We start from the raw sequence: 19,834 nt of genomic DNA on the forward strand, positions 1-19,834 counted from the left end.
TTGGAGTTTTTTTTCTTAATTTCTAACCCAAATCCCTCTTGCAGTGATTCAAGGATATTACTTCTTGTCCTATCCACACTGGATTTGTCAGACATGTTATTCTCTTTCCCTTAAATATCTCTCATCTGCTGTTATTTCTCTTTCAATCTTCATTCCTTTTACGTAGGATAAATAAAATCCTTCTAGCCTTCATCCGTAGGGTTATTTACTGATCATTCTCATTATCTTCTGACCTCTGCTCTCCAAATTGCCCACATCTGTTTTTAAAGAAGGGTGGTAAAAAAAGTGGACAAAGTACATCACTGGAAGCACCACAGACACCATGCAGAATTCAGATCATGCATTCAATTTTTTCTTCCCTAAGGAAAGGGATTTTTATTGGGTTAATTCCACATCTACTTGTCCTGTCCAGTGCATTTACTTGGCTGTAAAAATGTTGCTACATAAAAGCAACGAGATCGTTTAGTACACTATTTAGGCAGCTAAGGGATGACTTTTTGGCATTTCTAGCATTTTTAATGTTGTCCAAGCATTTCTTGTAGCATGTTGTCATTATTAGTGTTTTCAATACAATAGTAAGGCAGAGAGCTATTAGTGTCACCAATGGAGAGACTGCAAGACTGCAAAATGTGCTTTGCAAAGGCATATTTTGTCTTGTGCCCTGTGAGGAGAAAAAGCATTGCTGGATTATCCTGTACAGGATTCTGCAGTGTATTTTAAATCTCCTTCCACAAAACATGATTATTCAACAAGTGTGTTCATAGTGCAGGTTTTCAAGCCATGTCTCTCCTCTTAAGGGCTCTCAAAGGTGCTTAACTGTAAGCTCATATGACTGTAAGCTCATATGATTAATATTTTGTTTATTTCTACATTTTCCATTTTAGTATCTAAGTTTTGGTCTTTCATGTGATCCAGACCAATTTGCAAAATTATTTTATCCCTCTTGGGACAGTTGGTCAAGGAGAAAGGCAGGAGAGGGATCTGGAGAAGATAGGAGCAGAAAAGTGATGCTTCAAGTGACAGGAAACAGTCTGAGTAGAGGTGAGGCTGAAGCAGCCACATCTGAAGTCTGTCTAGACCATGGGATTTTTCCAAGTTCTCTTAATTTACAGTGTTCTTCTAGTGTCAAGAAACATCTGAAATCCACTTAAAAATGTCTTACTTCCTCCTTGTGCCTGATACACCAAAAAAAAACCCTTTAAAAGATGGCAATCTCCTATTGCTGCTGGGTTCTCAATAGATCAAATGACAAAGGTCTTCCTTGTTCGGCTTCTAAAAAGACACATGTACAAATCAGAATGGTACTGCCTAACATCATTCATGCCACGTTTGTTCTCATTTTCCTTTGGTTGTTTTGGGTTTGGGGTTTGTTTGGTTGGTTTGTGGGGTTTCTGGTTTTCAATCTTAATTTAGCCCTCTTCTTTTTATGCAGTATATGCATAGATACGCATTATGAAGTACAATGTGGCATCAATTTCCAGGCTTGCTAGGGTTTTTGCACATGATGCAAATATGCTTCTTAAGTGATATGCTCTTTTGTGACATCAGTTGAAAACAGTGGGTCATAATGCAGCACAACAGGTGGACCGAAATGTTTTAAATGGCTTTTTGTTCCTTCTTTTTGTTTAGTAGTTTGTTGGGGGATGTGGAGGGTGTTAGCTTTGTTTTGTTTTGTTTCTTAAATGTCAGAATCATGAACAATAGCATCCATTAGATTAGTTCTGAAAATTTTTGCATGCAGGGCAGCTGGGAAAAGCAACTCAGGGAGAGGCTTTTTGCCTTTTCAAGGAGGATGTAAATGTCATTGTGCAGTGTAAACCACATATTATATTTTTTTGTCTTTCATGTCTGTTGATAAAAGTTTTTCTTACCAGTAGAGCATGTTTCATTAATATGATGTTTAAATAATTAAATACAGCAACTCTGGGAGTGATGGCCAAGATAAAAGTTTGCAGGCAATCCATTATTGTGATCAGACAGTACTTCTTAAAACCCATGGAGATGTAATTTAGTAATTTAACTTCTGAAGTCAGTTGTTTAATAAACTATTGCATTTTAATATAGTTTTACTTTTGTCAAAGGGAATGATTCATTTCCCCTCTGTCAGTTGTTTCAGCTGAAGTTATTGGTGGTTCCAGTGTGAAGGGGTGCTGGGTTTCCATTTGAATGTCATTACCCTGCTGTTCCCACTCTCTTGACATTGCCACTGTAGAATTACATGTATGAGCTTTACTGGTTATAATTCTTTGTATAGATAGTAACTGCCATCATCTGAGTCTTCAATATTGATATATTTCATTAGGTTTAATTCTGCTGATAAGGTACTAGTTAAGGAGGATAAATAATTAGTTGTAGTAGGATTAAATGAGCATTAGTATACTTCAGTAATAAATGTCCCATTAAGAAACTTGGTAAAATCATTAAATAAAAGGAATGTAACAGACAAAGTAAACATTACCTCTGCTATTACATGAGTTTTTCATAGCATGAACAGAAAAAAAGACTGTGTTTCTCTCTGTTTATCTTCCTCCTTCTATGAAGATTGTAGCTAGGTAATGTTGGGGGGGTATGTTTAATATTGTCTATTTGGCTTCTCTTTTGCAAATTGCCAGTAGCTGATAAAATACTGTAGAGATAAGTTTGGCAGTTGGTTAAATCTGTCTCCATATGTGCATTCATTGCTGCTAGCTGTCAAGGATGGTGGACATTTCCTTGTTACTTCTGCACAGAAATGCCAAGGGAGCAAGGAACGGGACAGTACCACCACTGTGCCTTGAACTGACCACTGCAACTCACCTGCTGTGGAGAATCAGTACGGTGTGACAGGTTTGTGAAGATTAGGGAGGGAGGACTTTTCTGCAAGCATTTGCTTATCACTGGCCTTGGAGACATGTGGGATTATTTATGGATGAGTCCTTTACCACAGCACTTACAGTTCTGAGATAGCATAACATGCACCAGAGTCCCCACAGCCTCTCCAGCTGAAGAGATGGAAATTGTCATTATTTGAAATTCAAGGAGTTTTTAGTGTACACAGGAATAATCCAAATGTGGAACGGGATTTCTTATTAACTGTAAATCCCCTTTCCCCTAAGAAAACCAGAGTAAATGCAGGAAATAAGCTCCCATTTATATGCCACAGAGACAATGCCTCATTGTCACTTATATTTTAGAGCCACAAGTGAAAAGTAAATGGAAAATGGGAGCAAATATCAAGGTGTTAGTGGCATTGATCTTTCCACAGTGTAGTCAATAGGAAATTTTTTAGCTTACTTGCAACATGTGAGAGGAGGTTTCCGTATAAGAATATTTGACAGTTTATTCTTTACAGCATGTTATTCTGCACCCAAATTAAGAAGAGTGGAAATATCTTCACTGTCTACTATTTTTTTTTCAACAAATTTTGATATTTACTTACTATTCACAATGCAGTATTTGAAGAAAATAAACTAAGTGTTTATTGAAACACACAAAAAACCCCAGTGTTAAAATCATAGAATCATAGAATTACAGAATCAACCAGGTTGGAAGAGACCTCCAAGATCATCCAGTCCAACCTAGCACCCAGCCCTAACCAATCAACTAGACCATGGCACTAAGTGCCTCAGCCAGTCTTTTCTTGAAGACCCCCAGGGACGGTGCCTCCACCACCTCCCTGGGCAGCCCATTCCAATGCCAATCACTCTCTCTCAGAAGAACTTCCTCCTAACATCCAGCCTATACCTACCCTGGCACAACTTGAGACTGTGTCCCCTTGTTCTATTGCTGGTTGCCTGGGAGAAGAGGCCAACCCCCACCTGGCTACAATGCCCCTTCAGGTAGTTGTAGACAGTAATAAGATCACCCCTGAGCCTCTTCTTCTCCAAGATAAACAACCCCAGCTCCCTCAGCCTCTCCTCATAGAGTTTGTGCTCCAGGCCTCTCAACAGCTTTGTTGCCCTTCTCTGGACATGTTCCAGCACCTCAACATCCTTCTTGAATTGAGGGGCCCAGAACTGGACACAGTACTCAAGGTGTGGCCTGACCAGTGCTGAGTACAGGGGAAGAATAACCTCCCTTGTCCCTTTCTTCCTGGCTGCTCTCCAGCCACTCAGTCCCCAGCCTGTAGCGCTGCTTGGGGTTGTTGTGGCCAAAGTGCAGAACCCTGCACTTGGCCTTGTTAAATCTCATCCCATTGGCCTCTGCCCACCCATCCAGCCTGTCCAGGTCAATAATAATTCCAAGTATGCATACCTGAGGCCTAGTGTTACTAGGTACTTGTGAGCTACATCAGATTTAATTTAAAATTAGCTGCAAACAGTATTTCCTCATATATGTTGTAGAAATTCTATTCAGTCGAGCTTAACTTCATCATCATCATCATCATCATCATCAAGTCTCTCCTCACAGAGAAATTCCCCAAAAAAGGACTATTATTCTCTCGTGGTTGTGTGCAAACCCTCAGGAAGATACTAACTTTACTTCCTGACATTTATTTATTCTCTTTAAACTATATTTAGGGCAGCCTGTGCCGTGACCCACCAGATGTCTCATGTAGCTAAAGACAGCCTGGCTATCTCTGCATCCTAGTGTAGAATTCACTGCAGATATATTGTATGCAATCGAACCTGTGCTGGCAGGTCAGTGCTTCTTAAATGTGGTCATCAGTATTGGCCATTCCACTCTTCTTTCAATCATGTCCAAATTATTTCCCATTTTCATTGCCAGTCTCTGAGTTTCAGTTTTACAGGAGACAGTAGACAGAAAGCATGTGCTGTACAATTTTGGCTTCAGGCAAGGTGGCATCTTTTCTGCAAGGTTCTGCATTAGTTACTGAGCATCACCCATCCTACACTGATAATATTTTCTCTCTCTCTCTTTCTTGCTCACTATCTTTCAAACCACTTGACCCAAATAGACATTTCCTTCCGATCTCCAGCATGCACTAGAAGGCCTGTTTGGCATAGGTTTTGTTGTTGTTGTTGTTGTTTTGCTTGTTTATTTGGGTTGGGGTTATTTTTTTTCTTATTCCTATGGCTCTGTAGAGGAGAATTGCATTCAGGTTGTTGCATGCTGCAAAGTGTACTGACTTAGAGTGATTTAAATGCTCTCTATTAGCATTTTGTTGATTATTATGTCCTATGAGCTCTGCAAAGATAGTTTCCATGAAGGAAAATATAGGTACAGGGAAATCAAATTTGCTATTAATATGCTATTATTGTAAATGTCTGCCAAACTAGATTTTACTTCTTCCAAATTCACTTTGGATACATACACATAAATCTTTGTAAACTACTACTTTTTACATCTGTACTACTGGAGGTAGTGAGTCTCTCTATAAAAACAGTATCTTACCTTGTTTTTCACAAAGTGGAGACAAGAAGCAATGGTTTTCTTGATACCTATGCATCACTTTTAACATTATGGCAGCCTAGGCACTAACATAATAGAGGCATCAAATGAAATAATAATACTCAAATGATGTTTGCAAAGTTGAGCTCGTAAATGTCAAAGGTGATTTGAAATGGACAAGAGTGAGTCTTAACAAATCAACTAGGGGCTACCAGCAATTGTTTCTGTTCTCAGTTCTTATTGAAGCTAATATTGGACAAATTGAAAGAGCGATTGCTTTAGAGTGTTCACAATGTCTTCACCAATCTGTTGCCCATTTCCATAAAAAATGGGAGTGAAAATGGCAGCTTCTTTTGACCTATCTCAATTTCACTGTGGCTTCCATTGAAAAGCAGTTTCTCAGGCAGGCCATTATTTGCTGTAGTAAGTTGTTTGGCAGAGAAATTGAAAAATATCAGTCAAATAATCTATATAAACCTGGTGACTCTATGTGTTATGATTCAAATGGTAGCAAATCAACAAAAAATAAAATCTCCAACTTGAAAGTGGTTGAATGAATGAAGTTCCTTTATCAGACATTCTCTTTTCTTATATCAAATTCTTTTTCTGTCCCTCTGTGCTCATGATTTGATAGTCAGTGTTATAGTAAGGTAAGAAGCTGGCTGGAGTGTCTGAATTCTGGGCCTTCTTATCTAGCTGGCTTAGTGTTTTCTACCCTTCTGGAATCATGTTTTACTCCAATTGCCCTACTATCTTATCCTCTTTCCTGCCAGGCGGGGGTTGGTCTCTTCTCCCAGGCAAAAAGCAATAGAACAAGGGGACGCAGTCCCAAGTTGTGCTGGGGGAAGTATAGGCTGGATGTTAGGAGGAAGTTCTTGCCAGAGAGAGTGATTGGCATTGGAATGGGCTGCCCAGGGAGGTGGTGGAGTCACCGTCCTTGGAGGTGTTCAAGAAAAGACTGGATAGGGCTGGATATTTAGTGCCATGGTCTAGATGGCTGGATAGGGCTGAGTGCTAGGTTGGACTGGATGATCTTGGAGGTCTCTTCCAACCTGATTGATTCTATGATTTACCAGAGTGTCACCACTTTGATTCCACAAACTATCTGTAGAAACACCTACCCCTTCTAAGATTTAGTTTCATTGTATTTTTCTACTTGGGAAAGTTTCTATTCTCCACAAAGGCCAAGACCTGTCTTCCATGCAGTTCCTCTTTAACCAACATCAGAGATCTTAATTTCACTTGAAAGCAGGTCAAGTTATATATAGTGTGGGATTTACACTTAGGAAATTGTGTTTATCTTCTAGAGGGCCATTTGAAGAACTGCTCTCCTAACATTCACCCATCTTTCAAGTACTTAAAATTAGGTGGAGAACTAGGGGCTTTGTGACTTTTGAAAACCTTAAAGTGAATGCCTCTGGACCCTAGTCCATGATGCAGATTGCTCAGCCTAGGAGTGCTGGGATTACTCAGGAAACACTTGACTCCACCAAGTGAAAAGCTTGAACCCTCTTTCCACCTCAACTGTCTTCCTTTAAGATGATTCTGTCTTAGTCTCATGTTGCTGGAAAGAATCAAGACCATTACAGTCCTTTTTTCCCTCCCACACCTTCCAGTATATGCGTCCTTTATCCTCTTCCAAATTAGCTGTGGGTGTCAGAGACTGTCTCACAACTGCTTCTAGCTATTACTCTGCTTGGGTTTCTAGTCCTAGTTTTCCCCTACTGCTTCTCAGTCATTAGCCTCTTTTTACCTTGGGGAGGTAGATATCTTTTACTCTTCTCTCACAGAAGTGAGGCACTTTTTAGAGATGTTCATAATTTCATCTGGGAAAGAATGAAACCTTTTTTTGTCTAGCTGTGGCAGCCACAGAGGACTTCTCTTGCCTTAGTTTCATGGCTAGAAGTGGCCGGGTGCCCTTTCTTAACATTTCATTTGTTTCTGAACATAACCTTTCCTGATGTGAGACTTAAAAAAAAAAAAAAAGAGAAAAAGAAAAAAGGAAGACACATATTATTTTTGTTTGGAATATCTTAACTGAAGAATTTGGCTGAAATTTCCGTGTCTGCTGTTAACTGAAAAGAAGGTTTCTCATGTAGTGAGTTTTGGGTTATTTAACATAACATGATTGCTGTAGCTGAAGCAGATTCTTTTTAAATAATGCATAGCTTTTCAGCAACTAGGAAAAAAAAATCTTGTTACCTTTTGTATGAGTGGAAAGAAACAATTTCGATTTCAGAGAATTCTTCTCACTTTTTTGCCTACTTCCATTGTGAAGAACCACTGTATTTAATTAAGGACAGAATTACTATATAGACAAAGACCCATTTGGTTTCTGTCAGCAATTGTAAGGTAGCACTAGAAAAGAAACTGTGCGAACAATAAAGACACTAAAGTAGCAAAACTGGAGACAGTTACAACTGCCATTCTGAGACCCACTGGAAATAAATTATTGACTGACCATATTATAAAGTTATAATGCCACAGCAGCAGCTCAAGCTAGTTTCCAATGGAGTTAAAGCACAGTTTTTATGCTGTCCTGTAACTGGCATCTCATTAGGTGATGCGCTTCATCTAGGTTGGACTATTCCTTTGACTCCTGATTTTGAAAGTCGATTTTCAGGCAGATGTAAAATTTAAAGGTATAAAATTTGGGCCACAAAGCTCAAAATTTGACTCTTCTCTTTTCTTTTCTTTTCTTTTCTTTTCTTTTTTTTTCTTTTCTTTTCTTTTCTTTTCTTTTCTTTTCTTTTCTTTTCTTTTCTTTTCTTTTCTTTTCTTTTCTTTTCTTTTCTTTTCTTCTCTTCTCTTCTCTTCTCTTCTCTTCCCTTTTCTTCTCTTTTCTTCTCTTTTCTTCTCTTCTTCTCTTCTCTTTTCTTCTCTTTTCTTCTCTTTTCTTCTCTTTTCTTCTCTTTTCTTCTCTTCCCTTTTCTTCTCTTTTCTCTCTTCTTCTCTTCTCTTTTCTTATCTTTTATTCTCTTTTCTTCTCTTTTCTTTTCTTTTCTTTTCTTCTCTTTTCTTTTCTTTTCTTTTCTTTTCTTTTCTTTTCTTTTCTTTTCTTTTCCTTTTCTTTTCCTTCTCTTCTCTTCTCTTCTCTTCTCTTCTCTTCTCTTCTCTTCTCTTCTCTTCTCTTCTCTTCTCTTCTCTTCTCTTCTCTTCTCTTCTCTTCTCTTCTCTTCTCTCTTTCCTTTCCTTTCCTTTCCTTTCCTTTCCTTTCCTTTCCTTTCCTTTCCTTTCCTTTCCTTTCCTTTCCTTTCCTTTCCTTTCCTTTCCTTTCCTTTCCTTTTCTTTTCATTTCCCCAATTCTTCACTGTTGTGTGGTTCTAACTGATGGTTGTCATTTATCTTTATTTCAGTTTGTCTAACTTTAGAACTCCAGGACTATGCAACTACTAAGGAATTATATAACCACATTAAATGTAGGTACCAACTAAATATTCTCCCTTGCAATACTTTGGTGTTGTGTATCTACAGAGCTTGTAGACTGAATATCATTATTTCACCCACAAGACACCCTTGTGCTCCCGTGAGGCTTCTATATTAACCTCCTACTTTTCTGCCTGTCCTTTTTGAAACTCAGATTTTTTTTTCTTCTACAATCACTATACTGATGCTGAAAATGACCTAGTTCTGATCAGAGGTTCTCACTAGTCAGAATCTAACTGTGGCACTACAGTCTCACACAGATGTGTCTGAACCTAAACTTCACCATGTTTTTTATATTACAATCACTACTTCACTGTATGATGTAGTATACAAATTTCATATTCCCTTACTCCAGAGGAATGAACAAAGCATAATACACTTTTTTTCTGGATTTGTCAGCCCTTCACCTTGTGAAGGATTTAGATGTCAGACTATCAGTGATATGCAGGTCCCCTATAAAAACCTCCTTTGATATTTAAGGTAAGAATTGGGATACATTCTGGTCCCTTTGCTTTCATTTGAGCCAAGTTTTTGATCTTGCTGTTTTGATTTTCCCTCCAGAGATTTTTATTCATTTACAGAGGAAGATGCAAGATTTTTGTGTCAGAGCATAACAGTGAGGATAAAACAAGACTTTGTTAACTACTTCAGGCAGCTGGAATGACCAACTTGCTTGCCCTCCAATACAGTTGCATTTTGTGCCTTTGCAGGTGCTGGGGAGTTAAAAGCAGCATGGTTCACCTCTTGGACAGACATGGCATTAAATTTCAAAATCTCTGTCCCTAGCAAGAAATCAGAATAAAAGGGCATTGTGGCAGACAACAATATGGGAAGTAGGGCTCAGAGTGGTTGAAAAGTGAGCTATCTCTGAAAATGTACTAAGCATGACCTATTGTCCTCTTCATTTGCTGTGCTGTGGTCCAGCAGGTTTCCAGTCTCCAGGATCATAAGTCCACATGCATAGACACTTTTCCTCTGTCCTAGTAGTTGTCTTTCTATAAAAGTACCATTTTTCACTGTTCCTCCATTGAACCAAGAGAAGTGGCTGATGATGAGTGGTAACAAATTCTGATGGTGCTTTGGCCAAGACACAAGTCATGCATAAGATTTTGAAAGAATGAGCAGATGATATCCTGCCCACCTCATTTATGTGCACCAACTACAGAGACCATTTGAGGGCACCTCACAAGCCTTTCCTCCTGCCTGTTTCCAGAACTCGTGAACTTCTTTGGGCACAGCTTTGATTATTTTGTAATACTTTGTGAGTGACTGGCTCTTTTCCAAAATGCCTTTCTCAGGCTACCTCTCTGGGCATGTCTGGTTTTTTGGTGTGTGGTTTTTTTTTGGGTTTTTTTTGTATTCTCAGAATATTAATTTTTTTTTTTAGGGGTGCAGTTGCAGTGCAGCAACCCCTGGAGTGTAACCTTGATAAAAGACTGGGAAAGGGTAAAAATTATTCCTTTTTACACTGTCCTTTACAGTGACCCTGTGATTTGCAAAGAAACAACAGGCACTGAGCTTTCTTACTTTTATCTTTATTTTATTTTTAACTTCAGCAATATCAAACCTTCTTATCCTTCTCCCTTTTCCATGAAGACTTTCTAGGCAACTTTGCAATTGGCAGTATTCAGAACTCTTTCTAAAAGGGCTGACTGAGCCTTTTTTTCATGTGTTTGTCAGGAATTTAAGTCCTACGAGTGCTTATGGGAAAATCCCCCACTTTTAAAGAAGATGACTAAAATGTTCCACCCTCCTGTCATTAAGCAGCTTCCAATCCTTTGTCTCTTTTCATGTTGTAATCCTACTAGTTCTCTAGACTCCTGTGAACTTGCAGAGGGAAAACATGGAAACCAGTACTTGAAAAATAAATGTATTTGGATTACAGAACTTTTTTTTTTTTATGATCTATTTATATGTTTGAAGAAGATGAAGCAAATAAGTATTATATATATATATATATATATGTATACATTTATATATTATACATATAATTTTGCTCTTCATTTGTTCTGCACTTTATTGTTTGGAAATTGGAATGAAAAGGCAGATTTAGTATTCTGATTAATAGTCCAGACTGATTATCAGAGTTGCAAGTCTTTTTTCTATATCCTATTCCCTTGTGGATTTATTTTTTTTTCACTATACTTCTCTATGTATATCTGACATAACATCAAATGCTATGTTAAATTCCATAGATTGGAAATGCACTCTCAACTTGCCAGTTGTGTCAACATTAGATATGACTCTTTTTCCACTACAAAATCTTACTTTTCAAACATGGATATAAAATAGCAATTAGAGTACTGCAGCAATCAGTGTCCACTATTTCATCCTGCTACTTTCACTTACAGCAGCTTATACATTACACTCTATTCATGCTGTGAAACTACCATGCCCTAGAATGAATGCAAACTAGGGATAAAAAGCTTTTTGTTTCAAGGCTTCACAAATGTGGAATCAGTTACCAGTTGATTTAAGAACAATTGGGAGCTTTTCCTGCTTTAAGATGGAACTGGAACAATACTTCATGATGACTTGAAGTCTTTGTAATTGTTTTAATTGATGTTATTCTAGTGTTATCTTGGTTTATTGTTTATTTATATGCATTTGTTTATCACAGGTCACGCTTGAAAATGTTGTCTCATCTCAATTTACATAGTCAGCTAACAAATATATATATGTATGTGTATCAGCTACCCTTGTTTATATCTGACAGCAAAACCATATGTATTCTACATATATGCCTTGCCTTTATGTTTGCACTATCGACTAAGACATCTGAGGCTGATTTCAGCATGACTTTTAAGTTTGCAGGACAAACCATGCAAGTATGTATCTGATAACATCAGTCAAATTATTGTTTGGCTCCCAAAGCACAAATCAAGTTAAAGCATTAACTAAGCACACGTTACTGTGCTTTATAAAGCAATTCAGTCTTTAATTGCAGGGTTTTATTCCTGCACTGTATTGGGTTTAAGCAGCATTAGCAATCAGAAATTATTTTTGTATCTCTAAATGTAAATGATGTATTAAAAACAGGAATAACCTCACTTGTAGAAAAATACAGTCTGACATCAAGTATCAGCTTTATCATAGCTGATAAAGTAATGAAATGTTTAATTTTCACTCTCTGTGAATGATAAATACCTGCATAAGCATTCCTACCTGTCTTCACATACCCAGCAAGTAACCTAACCGATGTATAAGAGGAATAGAGAGGAAGATCAAGTCATTATTTCATCTGTTCCATTTACAAACTCAGAAGTCACAAATGTGCAGCTGGGAAATGTGTTTGTCTCAAAGCTTCAAATCCATGACATGTTAATTCATAAATAATTGCAGTCACATGGTCTTCCTCGAGGGCATTAGCTTGATATTCCCAGTACAGTACACTTACTCGCAATAGAAAAGAGTGGACAAAAGTGGTTTTCATAAATCAGATGAAATCACTCAATGAATCCCAAACATATTTCATTATATCTAACAGAAAATGAGCTTAGTTATGTAAGTAACATTTTTTTACATTTGAATGATCTTTGGAAACTGGCAGGTGAGGAAATAAAGAGCAGGGCTAAATTATTTTTTGCTAGGGAATCTGTCAGCTAAAGGTTTCAGAAATAGTGACCTGAACCAAATAGTGTTCTGGCTTGCATCTCGTGCTAACCCACGGACGACCTTATATCCAGATACAAAATACTTCCCATTAAACAAAAGCACTTTTCTGTTGGGACAGTCATATGATAACATCGCCTGTGTCATTGTCTAAATGCAGCTGTTTGCAAAAAAATATAGGCCTTTCCCAACAAAATGTTGTCTTTGGTACTCTGCAGTGTGAATAATACAGTATGAAAGAAACCTGAAGGCGCCGTTAGGGTCCATTGTGTCAGTCCAGCTGCTACACATGCATATTAAGTCCACATTTAAAAATGCTTGTGAAGATTTTTCTATTTGTTTTGTTTTGCAGTCCATTTCCAAGCATTCATACTTCTTCCTTTTTCACTGACAGAATACCTAAATCAGTCTGTAATAGCCTTTGTGCGAATTCAAATTTAAAACTTTTTAGTTATGCAACAGTAAAATTTTTGGGTTTTTTTAATCAGGCAAAAAGTAGGGAGAAAAAGAACCAAAAAGATTTAGTACAAAAAAAGTTGCATTTCTACCAGTTACTAAAAAAATCATCTGGTCTCATCTGATAGTTGTCAGGCTCCAGTCAGCATTGGATTTCAATTCTTGAAAGCAGGAATTAGAGCAGAAACATGACTGACCCTGACTGTAGCTATTACAGTCTCAAGTTGTGCCGGCGTAGGTATAGGCTGGGTGTTAGGAGGTTCTTCCCAGAGAGAGTGATTGGCATTGGAACTGGCTGCCCAGGGAGGTGGTGGAGGCACCGTCCCTGGAGGTGTTGAAGAAAAGCCTGGATGAGGCACTTAGTGCCATGGTCTAGTTGACTGGCTAGGGCTGGGTGCTAGGTTGGACTGGATGATCTTGGAGGTCTCTTTCAACCTGGTTGATTCTATGATTCTATAAATCATCAAAAATCTCTCTTGATAAAAATAGGGGGTTTGTTGAAATATTGTATTCATTTTTTGTAGACCCAAGCTTGTCATCCAAAATTTCATATTTATAATAATTCATTTGCTAGAATACTTTGAATTCAGAGAATCAATCTTGTGAGTGTAACATAAGTACAGCATCACAAATGAGAATGCCAAATTTAAACTGTTTAGTCTGGGAATTTATTGCTGGCACTGGAATGGTTGTTGGCAGAACACGTCCATATCGGAGGTTCACTCAGCTACTTCATTTTCAGTCTATGTCATTAAGCAATGGTTTGAGGACACTTAGTATTTCAAAGAAGTAGACAACAAAAAGAAAAACATCCCCCCCCCCCCCCCCCCTTTCTGTTTAATTATATATTGGTACCTTGGAATTTTGGCTTAAATATTAATCTGATTTACATTTATACATTGGGAATTGCTTAGAGTAGTTGAAAAAGTTTGTCGCTACTATAAGCTGTCGGTGTCCTGGATTTTGATCCTGATCCTAATGTTCATTTTGTGGATGCTGAGGCACAGTGGTTTTATCTTGAATTTTAACAGCCTAAGCTACATAAAGGATGTTGAGCAAGAAGGTAGGATAGAGCTAGGGGCACTGTTTTCATGAAAAATATTTACTTTAGCATTTCTTATGCTACAGGCAGAGAAAGTGTACATTTAGGATATACAGTTTACTAGTTTAATGCCTTTACTAGTTAATGGAAGCTATGGGTGTGAAGGCTTGTAAGTTCTTCAAAGACAAACCTTACTCTTATGCACAGCACACTGCAGAAGGGTGTCAGACACAATCAGCCACTGCTTAGACCCAAGAGTCACCCTGCAGCTGAAAGGTAGGAAAGCTTCTGTTCCCAGTTGACACTCTCAAAGCACACTAGTCACAAGCAAGTCTGAGGATAGGAAATGTGGTCTCCTCTTTAAATGGATAGTGCTGATACATATCAGCATTAGTTTAAGCCCTGAAAACATGTTTTTTCTCTTTCCAAAGACAGGGATTACAGATGGGAGGCAGGGGTGGGGATAACAATAATAATGAAATTTCTCATTGTACTGCACGTGGTCAGAAGATCAGAGAGCTATTTACCAACAAATACACCCCGTGCAGGTCATCCAGTTCAGTCTTTTTTTCTTCTTCCCTCATGCATTGTTGATTCTGTGATTCTGAGATTGTGCAGAACTGATTTCATTAGACTTCAACCATTGCAGATAGATCTATTGACATTAAAATTCTGTAGCAGATAACCCCTTGATGGGTTGTTCTATGACCTAACTGTTCCTGCAGTTGTAAAGTTTTTCTAATATTTAACCCTTTTAACTATGTTGCAGCTAAAGTCTATTACTTCTTGTTTTGTCCCCATTTACTAATGAGAACAATTGGTCCCTGTCCTCTTGGTAACACCCTTTACGCAATTATTAAGAGTTATTGTATCTCCCTTTGACTTCTTTTCTCTAGCCTGAACATATCCTAGTCTCTTAAGCTTTCCTCCTGGGCCTTATTTTCAACACCTTTTATCATTTTTGATGTCCTGCTCTTAAGTCCTTCTAATTTGTCTGTAGCCCAAACTAAATGTGGCCCTCTGGATGAAGCTCAGTTGAGTCAACCAGAGCGCAAAAACTGCCTTCCTTGTATTATGTACAATGCTTCAATTAACACAACCCAGTGTAGCATTTGTCTTTGCTGTGACAGCATTGTCCTTTTTGCTTGCTCAATATATTATCCATTATCACTACTGCTCCCTTTGCTGGAGTTTTCTGATCTAACTGGTTATATCTGTAACTTTGATCATTCTACTCTTAAGCTGTTCCATCATCTGCTTTGAGTTTCCATATGGCCACATATGCTTCCCATTTTCATACTTATTCATATGTATCTTTGCCTTATCTGAATCTTTGTCCCAGTACCACTAATGTATTCTTAGCCACTGGAGTAATTTTGCTATGTCATCTGTAGTATAGACTCTTTCCAGCAACTGAATACTCTCATCAGCAATACCAAAGCCCCATCAGAAGCTTATCTCCATACCATTTCAACTATTGCTACTGTGTACATCTGGATTTAAAAAAAAAATCTTTATATACATATTATTTCCTTGGAAAAAGAGTACTTCCTTGTACACAGTTAATCAGTGATCTGTGAAAGCAGCGAGAAGGCTAGACTAGAATTATCCAAACCACAAATTTTCTTATTTGCATGGACTTAACAGTATTTTGATGTGGTATTTCCTTCCACCTTAATTATGAAATCAAATATTCAGCAATTTCCCACAAGCTAGAATTTCAAAACCTCATTTCAGAAACCTGGACACGTGATGTTTCAGAACAGGGATGTGTATCCTTCCTCAATTCACCTGGGAAGCAGGCAGGAGGCAATGCAACCACTACTGAACCCCAATCCAGTGATGCTGCCTTTGCAGGACTAGCCTGGAGCTAAGCAAAGTCAGTTCTAGACATTCTGGTATAAAAAGCCTTGAGAGACCATTTTGTGTTGAAGCTGATACAGAACTGTTGTGCTGAAACCCACATTTATGGAGCTACATCTCAAGTGTTTAAGGTGTCTCTTCCTTAAGCAGTAAATGTAGAATATGTCAGAGCCCTAAGGTGGACCAAGGAAATACTCTTCAAAACAAACCTTTAGTGGAACAGTATTTGTCAAAACTTTAGACATTCAGGTTTATCAATCTTATCTTTTTCATACAATTCATTGTTTTTTTAGAACTTTTGTGCATGCACTAACAAAGACTCCTGAAGTACCTTGGTTTATCTAAATACATCTCAATATTTCCAGAAGTTTTCATAGGGTTCTTGCTCCAGAGAGCTCAAAAATTCATCTTACTCTTACTTGCCTTTTACTTCTGTTACTCTTTACTGTGCATGAAAGAATGTTCTTCACACTTGCTGAGCTAACAAAGATTTATAATGTTTATTTGTTTCCTTTTCCCTCTTAACATGAACCGGAACAGTTTGCCTTACTCAGATTTCCATAGGTATGTCTACCTCACTTGCTCAAAATGCGTTCCCAGGAGCAGACAAGAGTGCATTGTGCCTACATGCAATCCACACCGGGGCCTTGGGCAGCCTGCCCAAACATGCCTGGCAGGATCCTAACCACCTACTTACATATTAATACCACCTAAGAATGGCCCATGTGTTCAGGCATACAGGATGTTGCATGTGCTAAAGACGTGTTTTCTGCCCAAGCATCTGCTGGGTGCACAGGCGGGGCCAGCTTGGGGGACAGTCGTGTGACCTCTCAGAGGTGAAATGACATTGTCAACATGATGAGCTTCAGGCACTTGAAAATGAGGAGGTTACACAAAATATGAAATGTTACAATATATTAACAGGTGTATATACTTAAACATCTTGATATTTATAGCTTGACTTATTTCTAATGGGAGAAGATTACTAGGGAGAGAATTAAATCTTTTCCTCCTCAGTTTTCTTCTTTTCTTTTTTTTTTTTTTTTTTTTGAAAGGAGAAAACACTCTCAAAGTAGCTCTAAGTTTTCTGCAATAAAATGTTTATAACTACATGTGGTAGAAAATGTAAACAATGACTTCTTTGAACAGGCCACATAGAATCATAGAATCACAGAATCAATCAGGTTGAAAGAGACTTCCAAGATCATCCAGTCCAACTTATCACCCAGCCCTATCCAGTCAACTAGACCATGGCACTAAGTGCCTCATCCACTCTTTTCTTGAAGACCCCCAGGGACGGTGCCTCCACCACCTCCCTGGGCAGCCCATTCCAATGGGAAATCACTCTCTCTGTGAAGAACTTCCTCCTAACATGCTGAGGTAGTGACACTAAGTTAGTGTAGCTATCTCCTCTAGTACAGCTGTCTTACACCAGCAGTAAAGGTTTTCTGATGGTACATTATTCAGCAGTTCAAAGAGCAGAATAATTTCTATCAATAACAGTACTTTTACATTAATATAGTTTCTTAAATGTTAAAGCTTCTACAGCATAGTTTTGACAGTCATAATTAAAACCATGGGTAAACACACCAACTCATATTGATAATATTTCACAAACCATTCTTAATAAGGATCTGGGCATTATCTTACAGTTACCTATGCTAGTAACATTGCCTGTATGAACAAAGTACTTACTTGCACAATTGGTCTGTATTTCAGATATGAATCTCCCAAACAAGAGTGGGAGTGAAGCCAAATGTATTGAGTTGTGGTAAAGTTCTTTTCAAGGCTGAGAAAAACGTAACTCCCAGAATAAATTACTGTACACAACATTTTATTTTGGACCACTTACCACTTTGTAAGAATCATTCAAGTGCTCTTATCTCATGTTCTAAAGGGCTTGCTTCGACATGTTCAAACGTTAGCTGCTTGTTACAGAAAAACTTACTTTCCAGGAATACAAAGATTCAGTCTTTCATCAAACCGTTTGAAGCAGTACATTTACTCTGTCTGAAAAAAAAATGTTTCTGTTGATATAGTTCAACTACACTGAAGAAGAAAAAGTTCAGTTCTGAGCAGATGGTTAGGATGACTGCAAGCCAGGGCTAAGAAATTACTAAATACTGATTGTATTAAGAGCAGAGCAATTTCTCTGCATATCTTGTTTCTAATTCTTTACCCATTTTCTTCCTCATCATGAAAAATGGGAGCTAGGAACAACGTCAAGATGTTTTCTTTTTTCCTTTGTAATCATGTTCTTGCAATCTTCCATCTATTACAGGATGTTTCAGCAACAGGGGAACCATGAGAAGTTTTTTTTCTCTATGATGTGGAAAATAGAGCTCCATAAGCAGGACCAAGATGCTCGTTTTATGAGTACACACATAAAAGGGTCTCAAGACAGAAGCAGGTCTACTCATATTTCCTCTGACTGATTTTAGAAAGCTAAAAACTATGAAGTCTTCAGTGGTGCTACTTTTTGGAAGTTTTGTTCTTAATGATTTAGGACCAATAAATAAGGAATCAGATATTCCATAATATCATAGAATCATAGAATCATAGAATCGATCAGGTTGGAAGAGATCTCCAAGATCATCCAGTCCAACCTATCACACAGCCCTGTCCAATCGACTAGACCATGGCACTAAGTGCCTCACCCAGTCTTTTCTTAAACCATATCCTATCTGCAGGATTATGTAGCTGGACACAATTATCCCTGATAGTTAGGGTTTATTTTAATTATGATATATATTTTTTGATGAACCTTCCTGTTACAGTTGAATAGTAGAGACATTATAAGTCATAAATAGCACATGACAGAACAAAAGAATTCCAATAATGATGTTTTAATTTTGAACAAATATGCCTTTAGCCAGAATGTTTGTGAGACATCTTGAGGCCACTGCAATATGAGAATATAAAGTGAATTTTGAATTCTGAAATATGATGGTGAGCAATAGAAAACCTGACTCTAAGTTAATTCCACTCAGAGAGATGCAAAGTGATGTGTTATGCTCCGACTAACCAGCATGACAATATTGAATGCCAAATTTTGAATATCAAGTACTTGCAGTGAAGTGCTCATAAATGATACACCTTCATTCAGGGAATAATTCTAAATAATAAATCTAAGAAAATCATAAACTGCTCTCATACAACTCACAAATAGAAAAAGGAGGTATGGTTTGTCTAACAAATTATTCGGAGTGAATTATGCATCTGGCAGGTACCTTGAGTCCCAGATCTGTATTTTCTAAAATTTGTATGGGATGTCTTCTCTAAAGATTTTGCAATATAATTACCTAGTTCAGTCATTCCCCAGCTGGATGCTCTACAGCAGTATCAGTCTGCTCATATATTCCTGGATGAGACTACTTATACACTGTTTCCTCATGCCATTCCACACTATGTTTCTAAGCAGATTTGTCACCCGTTCTGGGAGAAACTGTGGCCTCCATTTCCTTCAGTGACCTAAAATAATTAAGAGCTAAATCTCCTGTCTTCAAGTACTTTTGCATATGCTTAGATTTATGCATGAGCAGTTCCATTTATTTTTGTCAGTCTATTCATAAGAGTACATATAAGCAAACCTGTTTGCAGGTTTTGACTCGTAAGAGATTCGTCTTGTAGTGTTATGTGCTTCATAATTCTTCAGTAAATAGATCATGATCACTCAGCGATGTCCAAACCATGCACTACTAACCAATGGAGCTGTGAATTACCTATAATAAAAAGCTGTGATAAAATTAACTGATTTTTCTTGCATTTCTATAATTACTTTCAGTTAGATATTTGTTGTATACATAGAAATATATGAAGTGAGAAAAATGTGTTCAGAATCTTCATTTGCTTTTGAGAAGTGCTTTGGGTTAGATACCCAAAGAAAACCGGGTGCTTAATTTCAGTTTCCAGAGGTGCTTGATAGTAAATGTGACTCAGAAAATTACCAGAAAGAAAGAAAAAATTAAACCCCAGCCATTTATGGAAGTAACATTGACACTAAGACAAGTATAAATGTAGATGTCTGTACATAGACAGAACTGGAGTGCAGCAGTCAGAGGAAGGAACTTACTTTCGGAAGAGGGAGGGAGAAGGAATATCTAA

At 37.8% G+C, this 19,834-nt stretch overlaps 1 long non-coding RNA gene across 8 annotated transcripts in view; it reads left to right on the forward strand.

Moving 5' to 3' along the window:
- The window catches only part of LOC135175470 (uncharacterized), a 53,577-nt gene that overhangs the window by 10,559 nt on the left and 23,184 nt on the right, over nucleotides 1–19,834 (forward strand). Inside the window, exon 7 of one of the 8 annotated variants that reach the window (XR_010302369.1) lies at nucleotides 18,012–19,468. The exons of 5 other annotated variants lie outside the window; for them this stretch is intronic. This is a non-coding gene — a long non-coding RNA (uncharacterized LOC135175470). Of the gene's footprint in view, nucleotides 1–44; nucleotides 268–10,144; nucleotides 10,206–18,011; nucleotides 19,469–19,834 lie in introns of those variants that run through there. 2 more of the 8 variants (XR_010302367.1, XR_010302371.1) reach the window with 2 other exon arrangements.

This window comes from Pogoniulus pusillus, chromosome 5 (assembly GCF_015220805.1).
Source record: "Pogoniulus pusillus isolate bPogPus1 chromosome 5, bPogPus1.pri, whole genome shotgun sequence".
NCBI classification, from domain to species: Eukaryota; Metazoa; Chordata; class Aves; order Piciformes; family Lybiidae; genus Pogoniulus; species Pogoniulus pusillus.